The sequence below is a fragment of the Triturus cristatus genome, chromosome 7 (genome assembly GCF_964204655.1).
Source record: "Triturus cristatus chromosome 7, aTriCri1.1, whole genome shotgun sequence".
Classification (NCBI taxonomy): domain Eukaryota; kingdom Metazoa; phylum Chordata; class Amphibia; order Caudata; family Salamandridae; genus Triturus; species Triturus cristatus.
Window position 1 is genome coordinate 878,293,128 of NC_140590.1, and position 19,464 is coordinate 878,312,591.

A 19,464-nucleotide genomic window follows, 5' to 3' on the forward strand; every position below is an offset into this window, starting at 1 on the left:
TTTACTATCAGCCCCTAGTAAAGTGCACCAGGAGTGCCAGGGCTTGTAAATGCGAATGCTGCTGGTGGGCCTGCAGCACTGGTTGTGCCACCCACAGAAGCAGCCTAGTAAAATGTATCCAGGGTCTGCCACCGCAGACCCTGTGCGCGGTCCGGGACCGTCGCGCTGACTGCGCAAGTGCCCCCACTTGCCAGTCCCTAAACCTTCCCTTACCTACATATTAGCCACCCCTCTGGTAGGCCCGAGGGCAGGGTGCATTGTAGGCATAAGGTAGGACATGCCCTGATGTGTGTGGCATGTCTTAGTAGTGAATTACAGCCTTGTCGTTTTTCACTATTGAAGGCTACCTGCTCTCCATAGGCCAGAATGGGCTGCCGGGGTCACGCCAACGCTGTGACCCCAGTGGACTCAGAGAGCATGGTAGAGTGTCAAGTTTGGTATGCCTGAACTCAGAATAATAAAATACTTCTTGTAGTCAAGTTTATTTTAATATCCTGGGTTTGTAAATACTACTTTTAGAAAGTTAGTATTTACTGACCTGACCATCTCAGTCCGCCTCTGCTGTGTGTATGTGTTCTGCCTGGCAACAGTAGGGAGCAGGGTTGGGGAATCCCCAGAGACAGGTTGGCTGCCAGGTGGTGGGTAGAGAGATTACACCTGGATGGGTGGGAGGAGTACACCTTGACTCTTGAATAGACCTGTGCTCTGCCACCACAAAGCCGGCGCCGCCCCCTGTGGAGCGGCTGATGTCTCTGCCCTGCTGCTGAAAGGAAAGAGCAGAGTCACCATAACAAAGTGCTCCAGAACTGGACTGAGCCAGGCCTAGGCCCCCTGGCGCTAAAGAACAAAAGAATCATGGTATAAAAGTAGGAGCCTGGCTCCTAAGAAATCGGAATCCTGTTTACCACAAAGAACCTCTGCCCGACTAGAAGGAGAAGAAGACGCCGGAGGAGCTGGCCTGCTGCTTGCCTTGCTGAGAGAGGAGAGGAAGAGACTTACTGAAAAGACTTTGCTACTTTGTGCTTGAACATTCTCCAAGGGCTTGATCTGAGCTTGCCCCCTGAACTGAACCCCAGGAACAGTGGGTTCTTTGTGCTTCTTGCTCGTCCTCCAATTCGAGCCGTGTGTGCATCCCGCTGGAAAAGAGACTGCGCCCCTCATCGCCCCTCCTAGGGCCGTGACACCCAGAAGCTCGCCTGCCTCAATCCCGTGAGAGCCCCGCTCCGTCCCGAGCCGCTCTCTGTCCCCGGGCCAGGCCGCCTGCATCCCTGTCACCGCCTGCCATTGGAGTGCGCTGAACGTGCTATCACCCCTCCTGCCGGAAGCCGTCCGACGACTGTGATCTACGCCGGGTCATCCAGCTGCACTGACCGTGCTCTGCGACCCCGCTTCGCTATCCCCGGACCTCTCAGGCCGCGCCGCCCCCGCTGTGGAGACCCTCCGGCACCGCCGTGCTAAAGGGTCGCTGGCCGCGCCTGCCTACGTGCCCACACCTGCTGATTGAGGACCCAAGAACACTTCCCAAGCTGAGAGTCGCACCGACCTGTGCCGACTCTCCACATCACGAAAGAAGTTCCAGTATCGGGCTCGGGGCCCGCAACGCCTTATTTCCCCGTTCGCAGGAGTCGATCTCTGTGAGTACTGGAACTACAAGTAAAGAGACTACAAAGTATCCATTTGAAACTACGAACCCAGAACATTTGCCTGCTGTATAACCTGGTGGCCTAGCGAAAACGTTATTGGTCTTGTGATAAGTCTGTTGAGATATATATACCTTATTTTTTCATAAAGAAGCGTATTTTTATATATATCCAAGCCTGGTGTCCGTTTCTGGGGGGATTGATGTATTTACTGTGTGTATGATTGTAAGTGCTTAACCAACAACGCCTGAGGAATCGCCTTGGCTGCTCACGCCACGCACCTAGAGGGTGAGCAAGGGTCATTCGTGAGGGGTTATCCTGCGCCCTGACGTGGAGGAGAGGGTTCCTGCTTGACACAAGGGCAACCTTGCGCCAACCAGAGATCCCCGACTCTAACACCGGTGTTGCTGGATGTTGAGCATAGAGACTTTAAAATTAGTTTAGGACGAGCCAGGTTTTTATGGCCTTTCTATAGGCCAGATGGTTGTCTATAACTCTGTTAGACACAGGTAATGACTTCCGTAATGTAGCTGCCAGCGCTTTGAAAGGGCGAGCTCTGGCTCATGCTCTATTGACTCAGGGGATGTATGCTAAGCGCAGATCTGCTGATTGCAACCTGCGTCATGGTGAGTATGGCACAAGTAGACCAGAAATGATAGAATGGGTTTGCTCAGTGAGAATTGTGTGAGCAAATTTCATTGAGGAAAAATGTAAGAATGTGTGCAGATTCACGCAATTCTTACCTTGAAGTGTTCACACACTTTTCCTGGTAGAAAAGGTAATCATTTTTGTGTCTGAATCTGATGCCAGTGACAGGAACAGCCCAAACCTAGGAGTATGCGAAGCCAACATTGACCTAATATGGTCACAGTTTTCACCCCTCCTATTACAAATGTTAGGCAGAGCCACAAAATGGGGGACCATTTTTATTGAGAGATATCTGGAAATGTTGAATAGTAGAAACTGTGTGCATCCCCACAGATTCAGGAACTCTGGATTGATTGTTGCCAATGTGTGACATTTGCAGGGTAATATGGGTAAGAAAACTCTACAGGATCCACACAAGTCACACTACCTTAACTCTCCTAAGTATCTAGTTGGTGGTTGAGCACATGGCCAAATACCGCAGCTACCCACATTTCCAAAATTCAGCATTTTTCCTGTAGAACATGTAAGATGATAGACCAAGCTAAAAACCAACAAAGAAATCCTTGGGTCTGGAATGCCTGTACAGGCAGGAGAAAATACTAGAGGTAGTTTCTGGTGGCTTGTGGGGAAATCCCTTTCAGGACAAAATCCCTCACCCACCATAGGTGGCATGCTTCATCATCCGGGATTCTCCTCTTGGCAGGAAAACCTGGTCCCGCCAAGGGCTAAAACTTCCTCTCTGAGAGGAAGGAGCTCAGGGATGTTTTATTCATACGTTTGCTAGGATATACTAAATCCTTCAGATGACCAAGGTTAAACTAGTGTGATGAGGAAGCAGTGCAACAAAAGGAAGAAAAACTCTAAAGTGTAGGTGGTGAAGCTAAAACTAACTAACAAGAGCGATAGGATTGCCTTTATTTGTTTGTTCTCGCTGCCAGGATTCAAAACAGTATTGATATTAAATTCCACGTGTTAGACAAAAAAAGTAGGTCTACATGTTTCAGCCTTGAAGACCCAGAGTGGTATCACAGCTTTCGGCAGGACCTTGGACAATGCTACTGCGTAGATAATACGTGAATATCGTGAAAAGAAAAAAAGGTAAAAGGTGAAATACAAAACCAGTAATCTATCTGTTTTTCAGTGTTCGATTTACTGGCCGTACCTATGGAAAAAACCACAAGTAACAAGGGAAAACGAGTAGGTTAAAAACTCACAACATGTCATATAGTACACAGTAAGGAGCTAGTGGGATACCATTGTCTCCAACTCATTTTACTTACGGCATTTAAAATCAGTGATAAAGTATCTTACCCATGGTGTATGGATAAGGAGCCTCACCTCAACCTGGCGACAGCTCAGGGTAGGGGCACAACTCTAAAAAAAAAAGGAAGTGAAAGTGTCAAACACACTCAGCGAGTTGGTCTGACACCACTACCTGGAAGCAATGTTGTTAAGGGAAAGTGATCATAGAGAGGCCACTAAGGCGTGTAGTGACATAGGGCGCCTAGAGCCCTCAAGGGGAGGCTTAGGAACTGAGAACTTATATGGAGAGTTCAAAATATTGGATGAACCATGGCTGTCTAAATGGAAAGCCCTAGCTGCACATATCTCTGCTTAATAGCCCACAGAAAAGAGCCAAAAGCTGAATTGGCAACAGGGAGCTTGCTATGGATTGCGTTGGCAAAAGCCTATCCGTTAAACAATGCACACATGCACAGTACTTGTTTATAATGCTAAATGGCTGGTGTAAAAAAGCACTCTAGTGCTATCATTTGTGCTGCTTTATTAACAATAAACGTCGGTTTTCTTGTAGTAACAATGTGCTAGATCATAGTAAGTAGTTATGTCACAAGTAATAGTCCACATGACTTGTACCCGGATGTTCTTATGCAATAAGTGAACATACATGTTGAGCGCTGCTTTTGCTTACCCCAGGTCCAACAGGATTACTTTAGAAGCCATCCCAGAGGCATTGGATGATCATCCAACTACCTTAGAAGTCATTTTCTCATCATCCGACATCATCAAGCTCTTGAATTCATCAGCAAAGCTTAGCAACTTGTTCCTGATGACTTGAAGATGATTTGAAAAAGAGTACTTGTTGACTTCACACAATGAGATTATAGCTGATGATTTGAGGATGGGTGTCTGATTACCTCACAAGATGAGACTGTTCCTGATGACTGCAGGATGATTTCAAAATAAGTTGGTGATTATTTCAAAGCACTGACTCTGTTTTGCCACCCTGTGCATCAAATACTAAAGGAATTTAGTCTGTATTCAGTTTATGGTCTAACAGTAAATTGGACCCAGAACACAGGGGGTAAAATATTCCATTTGTTACACTTTGAGAACAACAGTAACCCCTTCTGGTCTTTGGGCGCCCGAACTATGTTTCACTCCAACTTATTTTTAAGCAAAAGTAAAAGCTCACTAGCTGAGTTTCTACAGTAATTACACCGTAATTCTCAGTGGGCCTATCTTGCGACCTCATTCCTGTAGGCGCATTTAAACTAGATGTGTTACGATATCATAGTCTTTCAGAATTATAGCACTATAATTCAGAGGTGTGACTAGTACCCAAATAAAAGATTATTTAATTATTGACCACAGAAAGATTAATGGTTGAGACACTTATTCCAGTATTGAAACCTGCAGCCTGCCTGTTAGACGCAGATCTCTTCAGCAGGCACATTAACCACTGAACTATAATACATTTTTATACACAACCACACATTCTCTCTATAGAAATAGTTTGCTTTTAAGACGTTTCAAAAGGTTTACATCTCTAAACAAGTAGTTGAATTAGCATTTCTGTTTCATAGGAACCACTGCTTTTATATTGGCACATTGATATTTTATCAGCGTCAGAAGGATGAAGGTCGGTTTTTCCAGAATATTCATATATATATATATTTCACCACCAATTCCAAAAAACTCAGCACAGTGCTGTGTTTTTTGGAATTGATGGTGAATTGGATTTCGAGTCCAGCTGCCTCGCCGCAGGCACCAGCTGTGAAATAGTGTGCCCTTCGTTCTGGATGTGATTGTCGAGCAATACATAATGACTCAGGGGCCGATTCACAGAACTAACTTAAGACAAAATCCTAAACTTACTACTTTTGGTATTCACAGAAGTTAGGATTTTGTCTTAAGTTTGTCTTAAGACAAACTTAAGACAGACTTAAGACATTCTTAAAACAGACTTAAGACAAACTTAAGACAGACTTAAGACAGACTTAAGACAGACTTAAGACAGACTTGAGACAGACTTAAGACAAACTTAAGACAAACTTAAGACAAAGTCTTAACTTAAGTCTGTCTTAAGTCTGTCTTAAGTCTGTCTTAAGTCTGTCTTAAGTTTGTCTTAAGTCTGTCTTAAGTCTGTCTTAAGTCTGTTTTAAGACTGTCTTAAGTCTGTCTTAAGTCTGTCTTAAGACTGTCAAGTTTTGGTATTCACAGAAGTTAGGATTTTGTCTTAAGTTTGTCTTAAGACAAACTTAAGACAAAATCCTAATTTCTGTGAATACCAAAAGTAGTAAGTTTAGGATTTTGGCTTAAGTTAGTTCTGTGAATCGGGCCCAATGCCTTTAATCCTTCTGAGGTTGAATTAAAAGAAATGTGCATATATAAAAGGTGCGGTTCCTGTGAAACAGAAACTGTGATAAAACATTAGGTTCAAAGTTGCAAACCTTTCGAAAAGTCTCAATAGCAAAACATGTGACTTTAAAATAGTATTGTTGTCATAACTATAAGTGACACATTATTACAAGCAACCCCTTATTTTTCTGCAGTTTTATATAGCACAAAGTAGACCGAAAGGTATTGGTGGATTTACTTGAGCACCAGTTACATTGAAGGAGGATACATTCATTTTTTGAAGGAACGGGGACTTTAAATGATTTGCCCAGGATCATGTGATGTTGAGCCGAAGTTGAGACTCGAGCCTGGATGCCCAGCATTAAACTCGACAGCTCTGGCCGTTACACCACATCCGCTCCCCAGATTTGGCACAATAGTTAATGTAGACCGACATAAGAGGTAATCTCTTGTGACATGAAACATACTTTTTACTGTCATACCTGATATTACTTATTATGATGGTATCCATGTTGTATATATGAAACATTCAGCTGTCTTTGGTCTGGTAGTTCTGTAGTCACGAAACAAGTGTTTTTTTATTGCATGCTGAAATTCTGCTGTATTGCTGTTTCTTTTAAAGTACACAGACATGACAGACCTCTCTGTTAATTTTAAATAAGGATGAACGTGTTTTCCTTTTTTATTTGTGAAAGATGCTAATTTCTTAAGTAGCCCATCAAATCTTTTCTTCTTCTCCTTCTCTCCATTTTTGTATCTCTTTTTGGTTATAAGTTGTACTGATTTGAGGATTTATATTAACATCTGTACACTGTCTTTTGGCAAACGAGGACATAAGATGCTCCGTTAGCATTATACACATGCTTTCTGAGCTTTAACTTATTACAAAAAAAATCACAAGTTTGAATGTCTTTTTTCCTCAGTATTTAACACCGAATTCGGAAAATGTAAATTCTGAAGCATTAACTTTACAGTTTTTGGGCAGGTTTTGAGATTCACAGCTGTGTAATATTCATGGAAGATGAAGTAAATCTGCAATTTGTTGAATTAACACAAATGCAATGTCATTTCTTTCACTGTAACATGGCCGCAGCAATTATTGCATTGGTATTTATATAGTTCTTTCCTGTATCGCGCACTAAGCATAAAGTGCTTCTTTTAGTTGGTGGTATCATACCAAATTACAACTTTTCAAAGGCATATACTGTTACAATTGGCTTTCCAAACGTCCTAGCCCACATTGACTAACTTTTCGAAAAGTACAAGGAGATTAAGTAATTTGCCCAGAATCACAGGCTCCTAGCTGACGCCGAGACTCGAACTTGGTTCCACAGTGCCAAAGTCGGCTGCTCTGGCCATTACGCCAGATCCTCTCCCTTGCGTTCTTCCGAAGGTAAAATCTCATTTCCAGGCACTAAACTTAAAATTTAAGGATGTTGAAAACACTTCGGTGTACAGTACCCTGCGTGTGGACCCGCCTCCAGTGACGTCACTGGCTACCTGCAACCGTAGCACCGCCTCTACAAAAACGTCACTGTGAGCCGGCTGCACCTGTCCTCCCCCAAGACTGCGCGTGCCCAATGGCATGCCCAGAGGTGTCCATGCTGGGGTCAGGTAATCTATTCTTGTTCATTAGGAGGGACATAGAGGCAGTGCTTTAAGTGTGATGAAAAACTTGGGGTGGGGGGTCTCTCAAAGCAGCGTGGCTAATCTAATTAAGGGCGTGCCTTAAAAACAGGTAAACTAAAAATCTGTGCTTTGCATTAGTGCGGGAGGGTAATTGGCATTAGTGTGCCGCCCAACTGGTATTTTGTTGTTTATGTCCTTGCATCCAGACAAGTGACATCATAACTATAAGTCACGACTATTGCCTTTGTCAATGGTTGTTAGTTGCAATAGTACCCTGGACGGAGAGCTACAGGCTCAGGAGTGTCACAGGCTCAGGACTGCCACACACCGAGGATGCAGCTAGGAGAAGATCAAAAAGCTTCAACCATATCCCAATGTCATGCACACAAAGACAGCCAGAAGCATAATGGAGGCCAGTCGTAGGCAATGTATGAAGTCCTTCTTGGTTAAAAGTCCTATAAAAGAATGAGATTTTTCATTAAAAGGAGGAGACCCTTTCCCCATTCTGTGAAGGCGAATCTACGCTGGATTTGCCATTGCTAGACCTCGGAGTTCTGGGCTTCTTATCGAACATATATGTATTGCTGTGACTATTTTGGGTCAATCTTAAAACTTGAGACCATTGTCTGTTGTTTTATGAGTGGAACGCTTTCCTTTCATTGCACTGTGGCTAACGCTTACAATACCGAAAGAGAGACAGGTCGACCGGAGAGCACCAAAGTCTGTTAAGGAGACTAGACTGCTCCCGGTCCAAGTTGCCAGCGCGCTTGGGAAGTGAAGCGAAGGCGGTTTATAGCATGCTGACACTGGCATGAGTGAAAGCATTTTCCATTGCTAACTGGTCTGCGTTCAACACAAATGCCATTTTAGGAAGATACGAAAGAAAATTATGTTAATATAACAATAAGAACGATATGGGTATGTTGATTGCGTCATGATAATATAAATTTAAAGTTAAAAACACCGCTAGAAACATCTTTTGGAGTCTAATTGGGCAACATGTTTTTGAAGCCTTAAAGGAATACCTTCGGGTCGAGTTCGCGCTACATAAAAATCTGAAAAGCAACCTGAGCCGTCTAACAGTCACAAGCACCATGGACTTGGGGAAGATGTACACTTATAACTCTGTCAAAACAAGCATTTGCAATGCAATAGGTCTCGCATTCGCGAGAGTTTAAGTTATTGGCTGTAATGAAAGCTCCAGTCAGAAGTAGGAATGGAAGAAGGTTTATTCAGAGCAAGCAGGAACATCAGTACAGCTTGATGTCTTGAAGGTAACTGCCTAGCTTAGATCTAGAACCTATACTTGGATGCAGCTAACAACCGTAACCATGGTACAGGTTACTAAGGAAGCTATGATGCAACATCTCCTTCCTTTAATTAAAGTGAAAACTTTAGTTAATACATATCACTAAAATCTGAGTTATTATACAAAAGTTAATCATGTTACTAAGATACAATTCAGGATAACAGAAGTACAAGAGAGTTATAAAAAAAGAATAATTATAAGAAATATTTGTGCTACAGGTTTATCTTCTGAGAAACAAGCTTGTATACTCTATTCCCTTTCTTTGCAAACTTAAACTAATTACATAGCGTAATTTCCATATTTCATTGGCAACCTTGTCTCTCTACCAAAACATGTTGCTTTCCCAGTTTTGCATGAAGACAGTGAGAATTTGTCAGAAGATTGTCCACCAATAGTGGGAGCATTACTGGTGGATTGAGAATGAGGGTCTTGATTTATCATAGTTGTGTCTGTGACCTCATCCCTCAACCAATTCATTGAAGAAGAAGATTTTCCTACTGTCTCCTTGCGATTTATATTACTATATTTTGACAGTTTGTTATAATGCCAAATCTTTCCATCACTGAGTTCAGCTGACTTGGAATATGATTTAACCACATGTAGGGGTAGAGAGAATTTGCTTTTTCCCTTTTTGACTTTTGAACTTTGAGTTTCACTTTGACCCAATCACCTTTTTTAAGTATCACATCCCGTGTATTGTGTGTTTTGTCAAAATAAATTTTGCTGGTTTCATGCATTCTCCTCAAGTTGGACCTGACTCCAGATGGTGACCATTTGCCACAAGTCTTCATAGTATTCCATGCAACATTGTCTTTAGAGAATGCCTCTCTTCCACATAAGATTCTAAAAGGGCTATATCCTGTGCCAGTTGGGGTGATTCTGTATGCCCATATAGTGCTAACGAGTTCTTTTTCCCAATTTTTTCCGACATTCAATGAAGCCTGTATGCTGCCCATAATGACTCTATTGAATCTTTCCACAATGCCGTTCCCAGCAGGATTATAGACAGGGTTTTTTTTGTTTCAATATCATTTCTTTCTAGAAATTGGATGTATTTCTCGGAAGAAAATTGTGGACCATTGTCACTTAGGATTATTTTGGGAATACCTTCAAGTAAGAATACATTTTCTAGAAATGTTATGACTTGTTTTGTGTCAAAGTTTTCAGTGATTTCTATCTCAGGCCATTTTTTCTGTAGTCGTCAATAATTCTAAGTACATATTTGTGGTTGCCATCTTCGTCATCAATTGGACCATGCCAATCTATACTGAGATTTTCCCAAGGATGATCTGGAAGTTGCCTGGAGCCAAGAGTGGGTTTTAGTACTCGCTGAGTCTTGTCTGAATCTTGAGAAATGGAACATTGTTTAACAAATTTTTCAATTTCGCTGTCCATGCCCGGCCACAAGTATAACATTTTTACTCTAGATTTTAGTTTCAGGATACCAAAGTGACCTTTATGGTTTATTTCCAAAACTTTCTGTCGTAAGGATGCAGGAACAACAATTCTCTCTCCTCTGCAGATGTATCCAGAATTGTCAATGGACAGCTCATTTTGTAATTCCTACATAGCTCTTAATTCACCCTGGCATTCCTTTTTAATGGGCCATCCTTGAGTAATAAAGTTATATGCTTTGTTTAGTATTTCATCGTGTGTATACTCATTGTTCCATTCTTCTTTTGAAATTGCACACGTATGATCATATATTGCTGCTACGTTAAAGTTGTCCCATTCATCATGTTCTAGAGGCTCATATGGAAGTGTAGATCTGCTTAGATAGTCCGCAACCTGATTTCTTTTGCCTGGAAGATATTCCACCTCATAAGTGAAATCCAATAGTTTTATATTCATTTTTGCAATTCTTGGGGTTGCTTTTAAGACACCTTCAGACGTTAAAACTTTTAATAGTGGTTTGTGGTCGGTTCGAATAATAAATTTGGTGCCCCATACAAATTGTCTGAATTTCTCCATTGACCACACTGTGGCTAGCATTTCTTTTTCTATCACAGAACATTTCTCTTCTGTTGGAGATAAAGAACGAGAAGCAAATGCAATTGTTACTTCTTCACCCCTTTCGTTTACTTGAGATAAGCCTGCTCCCAAGCCTTTTCCACTTGCGTCAGTTGTGATGATACTTTGTGCAAGGTTGTCAAAGGCTTGTAGTGGAAAAGCTGAGACAAGGTCATATTTTATTTTCTTAAAATCTTCTTCAAGTTCATTGCTCCACAAAAATTCTTCTTTGATTTTAAGCAATTGTCTTAAATTATAAGTCTTTGCTGCAACATTTTGTACAAATTTTGAATAGAACTCAGCCATCCCTTATTTAGACCTTTGATTTTGGTACTGTTGCCATTTTTATAGCATCAATCAGACTCTTTTTGGGGGAAATAACGTCACCACTTACTTCACGTCCTAAGTATGTGACAGAATTAATTCCAAATTTGCATTTTTTAGTTCAGCAGTCAATCCTTTTTCGGATAAGATGTGGAGGAAATTTTTTAGTTTTTCATCATGTTCTTTTCTGTCTCGACCCATGATTAATATGTCGTCCTGAAAATATGTTATACCATTCAACCCTTTGAATAACTTGTGCATTAATCGTTGGAACACCGCAGCAGCAGAAGCAAGGCCAAAAGGCATACGCAAGAAGCGATAGCATCCAAAAGGAGATATAAATACTGTTAAATTGATGCTGCTGTTGTGTAACTGTATTTGATGGTACGCCGATGTTAAATCGATTGTTGAAAACCAATTGATTCCCATGGATTGCGCAAGTAATTCATCAATCCTTGGTAATGGAAATTTATCAACAACAATGTTTTTGTTTAGCTCTCTCAAATCAATGCACAGGCGCAACCGGTTATCCGGTTTGCGCGCTACGACTAACGGAGCAAGTCACTCTCTACAGGTTCTATTATCCCTTTTTATTCTAATGAATCCAATTCAGCCATAACACCTTCTTTTATGCTGATGGGAATGTTTCTGGCTTTGTGGCAACATGGGATAGCGTTGTCTTTGAGTATTATCTTGTGTGTGAACCCACACAGTTTTACCACCTTTCTGGAAAAAAACATTAGGGAATTGTTTAACTACCTTGTTAGCTAAACATGTGTCAGACTCTTCAATTAGCATAACTTGGTTTTTCATTTTTGGGTTAAGAATTATCCCAAGTTCACCTTGATCAATCCACCCTAACACGGATGGTCCGTTTTATGCAACATATAATTTACACATTGCATTTCTGTCTTTGAACCTGAAATTAACCTCCACATAACCCACCATAGGTATTTTCTCACTAGTGTACGTTACTGGTTGGATATCTGGAGGTTTCAAAACTGATTCCAAGACATTTTCAAATTTACTCTCCCAAACATTACGTTGTATAATAGAATAAGGTGATCCAGAATCTGGTACAATTTGTAGATGAACACCCCCTATGTTAATTACCCTAACTGTTTTTTACTTTTCAGAACTGCTTACATTTAGTACTACATTATCTTCATCATTTATGTTAATAATACATAATATACTGTCGTCACTAGATGAATTCCCCCATCATCATGTTCTTCACCTTTTGTCTTCAATACAACTTACTACTTTTTTGTTACCTTTTTTCATTCTTCTTCTGCATGCTCTTGTAAAGTGTCTTATAATTCCACAGTATCCACATTTTGATTTTAACACAGGACACCGTTTTTCATTGGTGTTATGGCCTTTGTACCCACATCTGTAACATGTGGGTTGTCTGTCATCTTGAACATTTTTTTTAATGGTGGATCCCTTCTTGTTAGAATCCCTGAAATTACATCTGTCAAATTTTTTATTATCATCTTTATTACTAGAGATTTTGCTAACCATATTATTCTCATCCTTGTTTTTAAGTGCAACTCGTGCACATCTTTTGGACATTTCTCCTTTTTTTACTATGGCTATTATATCCTTTAACGGTGCGTCACCGCATACCCAAAGTTTTTCTTGTATGGCAGAATTATTTGAAGGCATGACAAGTTGGTCTCTTATGAAACTGTCCTGAAGATCTCCAAATTCGCAATTAATAGATCATTTTCTCAGAGAAGATACATAATCTTCAACGGGTTCCGATTGCTGTTTTCTCTGGAAAAATTTGTATCTACTAATCCCTACACAAACATTGGGTTGATAATGAGCATCAAGGTCTTCTAGTGCCTCAAGAAACACATTTCCTCCCACTCTCGCTTTTTTTCCATTTGGTAGTAAATTCTTGACCCTTCAGGTCCTAGACTGTGTAAAAGCATTTTCTTTTTTCTAGATGCAGAAAATTCATCCTCACTTTGTTCTTCTAATGCAGATATATAATTTAGAAAATATTCTTTCCAATCTAGTCACTTCAATACAGGTTCACCAGGACGTGTAAGGAAAGGAACAGGTGTAACCAAACCATAACCTTGATTTGCCATCTTTAAGTATAGCTTCAATTTAGTGAGAATTAAGCTTAAATGAAAATGCTTACAATTCTAGACGATACAAAGTATTACAATATGAATAATGTGCATGAAATGAATTATTATCTAATAGAGGAAGGAATACATTACTATGTGTTAACAAAAATACAATTTAAACAAATAAATTGAGTGAAATAATGTGTACTGATAATAGATATGAACCATAATGAGCAATACAGATGGTGTGCATATCACCGTATAGTTAAGCTTTTGTTACCGTTTGTTTTCTATTAAGCTTCTATTCGCAGATGCTTTGGGCTTGAGAGTAGAATATATTTATTGTTGCTTTTGTTGACTTCCTCTTTATTGATTTTTTTTAAGGATTAATTGTCTGATGATTGTGAGAATGCACCGTGTTGAGTTTGCCGTGCTGATATCTCGGTCCAATGTTGCTTAGCAACTGATATAAACTAAAAGATGGCCGCTACGTACGGATCACACCACGTGACCTCGTGTGATGACGCATACACCCTACGGATGCCTGGAGGCTCTCCTCAGGTTGAGTGCGCGTCACTCTCCTCGAACTTGTCTATCGCAGCTGGAATCTTCTCTGCGATTCTAACAAGTAGTCGATGGTTGCGAGTGGGTACAATGGCGGTAGAACGTTCCTTGGATTCACCACGGTCGAGGCGTACTGCTGCAACGGTCCCGTTTAAGTGAGTAACGTGATCCAGCTCTACGTTACGGGGATATAAGTGTTTCTTCTTATGAAAAAAAAGAACAGAATGTCTTTTTCTTTATCTTGTATATGTCCGTTAGTCAGTAGTGGTGATTTGAGTTGAGATGAGACAATCTAAGAATTGGTAGTTTTGGAGTCTTCTTGAAAGTATATCTTTTCCTTTTTAAGAATATTTGATTCTTTTTGAGCAGTTCTTCCTCTGCTTGCTCTTCTCACTGCTCAAATTGGTTAATTGTTCCTACGGATCGAAGCAGTGAAGCAAAGTAGTTTGTTAATCCTTAATGGTTCTGTAATCCCATCTTCTGTCACCAAAATTGTAATGAATGCTCCAGTCAGAAGTAGGAATGGAAGTAGGTTTATTCAGAGCAAGCAGGACCATCAGTATATCTTGATATCTTGAAGGTAACTGCCTAGCTGAGATCTAGAACCTATACTTGGATGCAGCTAACAACCGTAACCATGGTACAGGTTACTAAGGAAGCTATGATGCAACATTGGCATTGTTAAATGCCTTTTATGTATGTTTTAAAAATCAACAAATAAATAAAAGGCATTGTCATTTACAATGCCATTAGCACAAACTCTCGTAAATGCGAGAGCTGTTGCATTGCAAATGCTTGTCAATAAAGGTTGTTGAAAACAATTGGACAAGGGCTCTCCTGCAACCAACCTTGTTAATCTCCGCCCACCTCCGAAGCCTTTTTGTCCAATCAGCCAGAGGATTGTTGTTCTCAAACTAGCAATCAAGTTTTTCGACCTCAAAGCTCATTGTTCACATGTTGCTGAAACCGAGGGAAAGACACCGAGCCTACGAGGAGCCTGTATGGAGCTAAACCGAAGGAATTATATCAGCAGGGTTTTCAGATGAAATCGGGGACTTTGCAGGGTGTTAAGCTGAGCGCAGCACTCTGGCAGGAAGGGTAAGGGTGTGGTGATCAGGGAGAAATAGATGAGTGAGGAATCAGCCCTCCCCATCCCCCAAGGTGAGTGATTGACTAGTTTGGTATTTTTAAATAGGAGCGGAAAGGAATTTCTACTCATAAAGAGCCTTTTCATTGTGCTTCCTTTCTCTTCTATCAAGTCTTTCAGTACCGCAGTTCACTTCACTGCATCTTGGTTTCTTCCTGCCCACATCTAGCCTCTACTCCCTGTTCTTTATCTTCCGTGTGCACTTTACACGCTGTATATTCTCTCCTCACGTGTTCTCTGTATTACTTTCACTTTCTACCTTAGTTCCGCTCATTTCTCCAGCTCTCTACTCTGCCCAGCTGCTCTCTGCGTCTTGTACATCCTCACTAGAACATTAACGTCTGATCTCGACCCTCCACAAGAACACCCGGCTTAATTTTTCCACCCTGCAAACTCAACCTGCTCCCTAGCTAGATGTATAACTTGAAATTCAGAAAAATGCATTGACTTTTATTCTGCAAAAGAAAAGGGAAACAGCAACTCGAACCTCAAACCCATTGCTTTATAATGTTCTAATTCGCCATCGACCTTCTTTTATGAAGGACTGTCCTGCTTTTGGGGACTGAGAAGTTGCTATTTTAATGCACGTTTTCTTCTTTGCAATTCTAAGAGGTGTTGTCATATTCTTTTCTGTCCCTAAAACAGCTGAGGTTTGGATTACCATTTTAAAACAATCAACCTCAGAAGCTTGAAAGATTACATCAGCCCTGCCAAGATTAGAATCTCTGATTTACAAGGGCAATAGCAAAGACTGGGCCTTATTTAGAGTTTGGTGGATGGGTACTCCATCGCAAAAGTGACAGACATCCTGTATGCCTTATTACAATTGGATTATAGCCTAATGCAATTGTAATAAGGCAGCCGGGAAGTCCTTCATGTGGGTGATGAAGTACCGGTCCACAAAACTCTAAATCATGCACATTGTCTTAAATTAGTACTTGGGGTCAGTGCTGCATATGAGGGGCATCCAGCCAGATCTAGCAGCTATTATTGAGCAGGATCCCGACGGGTCCAACTGAAATAAGGTGAATTTGCTTTAGGATGATTTGCTGACACAGTAGGCACACCCGCACCATGTCTGCTTCCATTTAGAGCAGAAAGGTGCATGCAATAAAGGGGCTTTCTTATTCTCACTATCCGTTGCATATGCTCTCCACTGTCAAATTTACTCCACTGATTGTGCTTTTGCTGTTCACCCTGCATACGGATTAACCACTAACCCACTGCGTTCTCAACCCTCCACATCTGTTGTCCATGCATGCTCTACAACCTGATAATCCATTTACCACTGTGTTAACGCATGCTCTGTCCTCCACATTAGCTGACATATTTCCACATACACTTTCTACATGCATTCTCTCCACCATCCACATGTGCTCCTCATGTTTACTGTCCACAATCCACACCCCTTCACATCCGCTCTCTACCCTGTATATCACTCTCCACCCCAGACATCTTTACCCTTCACATGTTTTACATCCTCCACTTGTACTCTACAGTGTGTTCATCTGCACTTTATCCTGTACCTTTTCTCTCAATTCTCCATTTGCTGTCACCACCCTGCCTTCCTTTCCACACTATATCCCAGCCCTCCAGGTGCATTCTCCCTCTCCCCTAGATATGTCTTACACCACCAATACTTGTAATCCACCCTCCACATACTCTCTGCCATGCACAGCAACTCTCCACATGTGATCTACACTGCACATACAATATCCAGCCTATACCGCTCCCTACTCTCTGTGGTCCACACTCACTCCAAATACATTTTCAATACGACTTCACCACATCTACTGTGCAGATAGTATATCTACTCTCCACTATGAGCACCAGTACTCCATGGTCCACATCCACCCACTATGCTCTGCATCCACTCCATATATATTCCCAAATTATACATTGGCTCTACCTCCTGTCCATTCTCAGTCCATTATCTGCACTCCATATACATCACACTCTCCAGCTATGTGCACTGTCCACTAATGCGCTCTACTTTCCAATCCGGATGTGCACCCTTTGTATTCACCCTCCACTTCTGTTCTACACAATACACACCCATTCTAAATCCTCTGCATCCATACTCTTGCCACCTTGTTAAGTATGGCAGTCACATCCACACTTTACATCCTCTCTATTCTCTTTCCTTGCAACACATCTCCTCTCAGTGACCAGCTGCTTTCTGCCATCCACCTCTGCCCTCTTCATGGGCTTTGTATGCTTTGCCTACCATCCTGTTCTCCACCCTCCATATGTGCTATTCAACTGATAGATTTGTACTTCAAATGCACTTGCCAACAAACTACTCTGCTCACCACCCTTCGCATCTTCCTCCCTACCCTTCACATCTGCTTCCTGCCCCACCACATTTGCTTTTCACATTGGAAATACACTCTCTGCCCTCACATCCTCTATCTCTAAACTGTACATGCCCTCTCCAACCTCCACTTGGGGCTTCAACTAATTGCATTTGCTCTCCAACCTCAAGATTCCCTATACATCCACTCTCGGTGGTTGATACCACATCTGCAATGGAAATGCTACCAACTCTGCACCTATGTACATCTGCACTCTATGGTCTCCATCCTCTCTCTGCATTCCACATCCACTCTCCAAACCCCTCACCACTACACCACACACCACTCTACACCACACACCACTCTACGCCACACACCACTCTACGCCATGCCACACACCACTCTACTCCACGCCACACACCACTCTACTCCATGCCACACACCACTCTACTCCGCGCCACACACCACTCTACTCTACGCCACACACCACTCCATGCACCACTCTACGCCACCCATCTCTCTACGCCACACACCACTCTACGCCACACACCACTCTACTCTACGCCACACCACTCTACTCAACGCCAATCCATACAACCACACCAGGCAACATAATTACAATCCACATAATACCACTCAGCACCTTACAATTCAACCCCACCTAATTAGACACAACGCAATACCACATAAATACACCCCAAATAAATCCACTCTACTATACTACATAAAACACTGCACACCATGCCACATAATTCACCTCAACATAATGTCACTCTATACCACACTGTTACATGCAACACTATTCAAGTCCACACAAATCCATTCCACACCACATAATTAAAAAAAACATTATTTCACCCCACAAAAACAATTCCACTACACACCACATATATCCAATTTACAACACATAATTCAGCATCGCACCATAAAATTCAACCGCACACCATGTAATTAAACTCCACTACAGAACACTCCGCAACACAAAATGCAATTCATCATAATTATACTCCATAACACACAATACCACTCCACATAATTTCAATGCCCTGACGCTGTGGTGAACTTAGGGGAATCGTTAAAAACCTACCTGTTCTTCCTGTGGTCGCCGTGGGTGTTGCTGGCCTCATTCCCTCCCGCCGCCGCTCTGCTGACAACGCGGCCGCTGTGTGGAGGAAACTACACTACCCAGCCTCCCCAGCTCTGGAGGGCGGAACAGGTGACGCTACTCACGCGCCCGGAGGCGCTTTAAAACCCAGCATACCTCCGGGGGAGCGGGTGTTGCCCTGACGCTGTGGTGAACTTGGGGGAATCGTTAAAAACCTACCTGTTCTTCCTGTGGTCGCCGTGGGTGTTGCTGGCCTCATTCCCTCCCGCCGCCGCTCTGCTGACAACGTGGCCGCTGTGTGGAGGAAACTACACTACCCAGTCTCCCCAGCTCCGGAGGGCAGAACAGGTGACGCTACTCACGCGCCCAGAGGCGCTTTAAAACCAAGCATACCTCCCGCGTCGCGGGACAGCGTCGCGGGACAGCGCGCGGGCAGCGCCGGGCTTGGCCCGGGCAAAGGGCGGGCCCTCTGTGGCCCTCAGAGGGCTGAAGAGCCTGGCCTGGGCCAGAGACCTTGGCTGTGCACGGTTTGACCATCAGAGGCCACCAGTGAGCTCATGTATGTGTAACTACTGGGGCAAATAGTGTCGATTACTTGGGGTCAGTATATGTGCCATCACCTTGTACACATACTTTATTGTCCTCTGTTGCCAGTAACAATTTTGTTTTGATGGCTAAAAGTAAAAGTGAGAATATTTTGCATGGGATGGGCACAATGGACAACTACCTGATTAAGAAGGTGAACCAGATTAACAACGTCAGAAGGGCTTCTTTGGGCAAGGAGACCCCTATAGTGTTACTTGAAGAGGCGCCTCTCTCACTGGTGGATACACATGCGCCTAGTATTCCTATTACTAGCACAAAGAAAGTTGTATTGGCTTCAGCTCAGGTGCATGATGAGAGGCATGTGGGTCAGCCAGTTAATTCCAGGGCTGAACTAGAGCATGCCTCGTCACCTGTAAGATTGGTAAGAAAATATAAAAAACCACAACGGAGGCAAAGGGGGAAGCTCGACCAAAAAAGAGTGGCAACATCTAATCACAAAAGGGGCTCCTTAACGCAGCTATTATTGGGAAAAAGCCCCGCATTGGGGGAATCAGGGACTGTGCC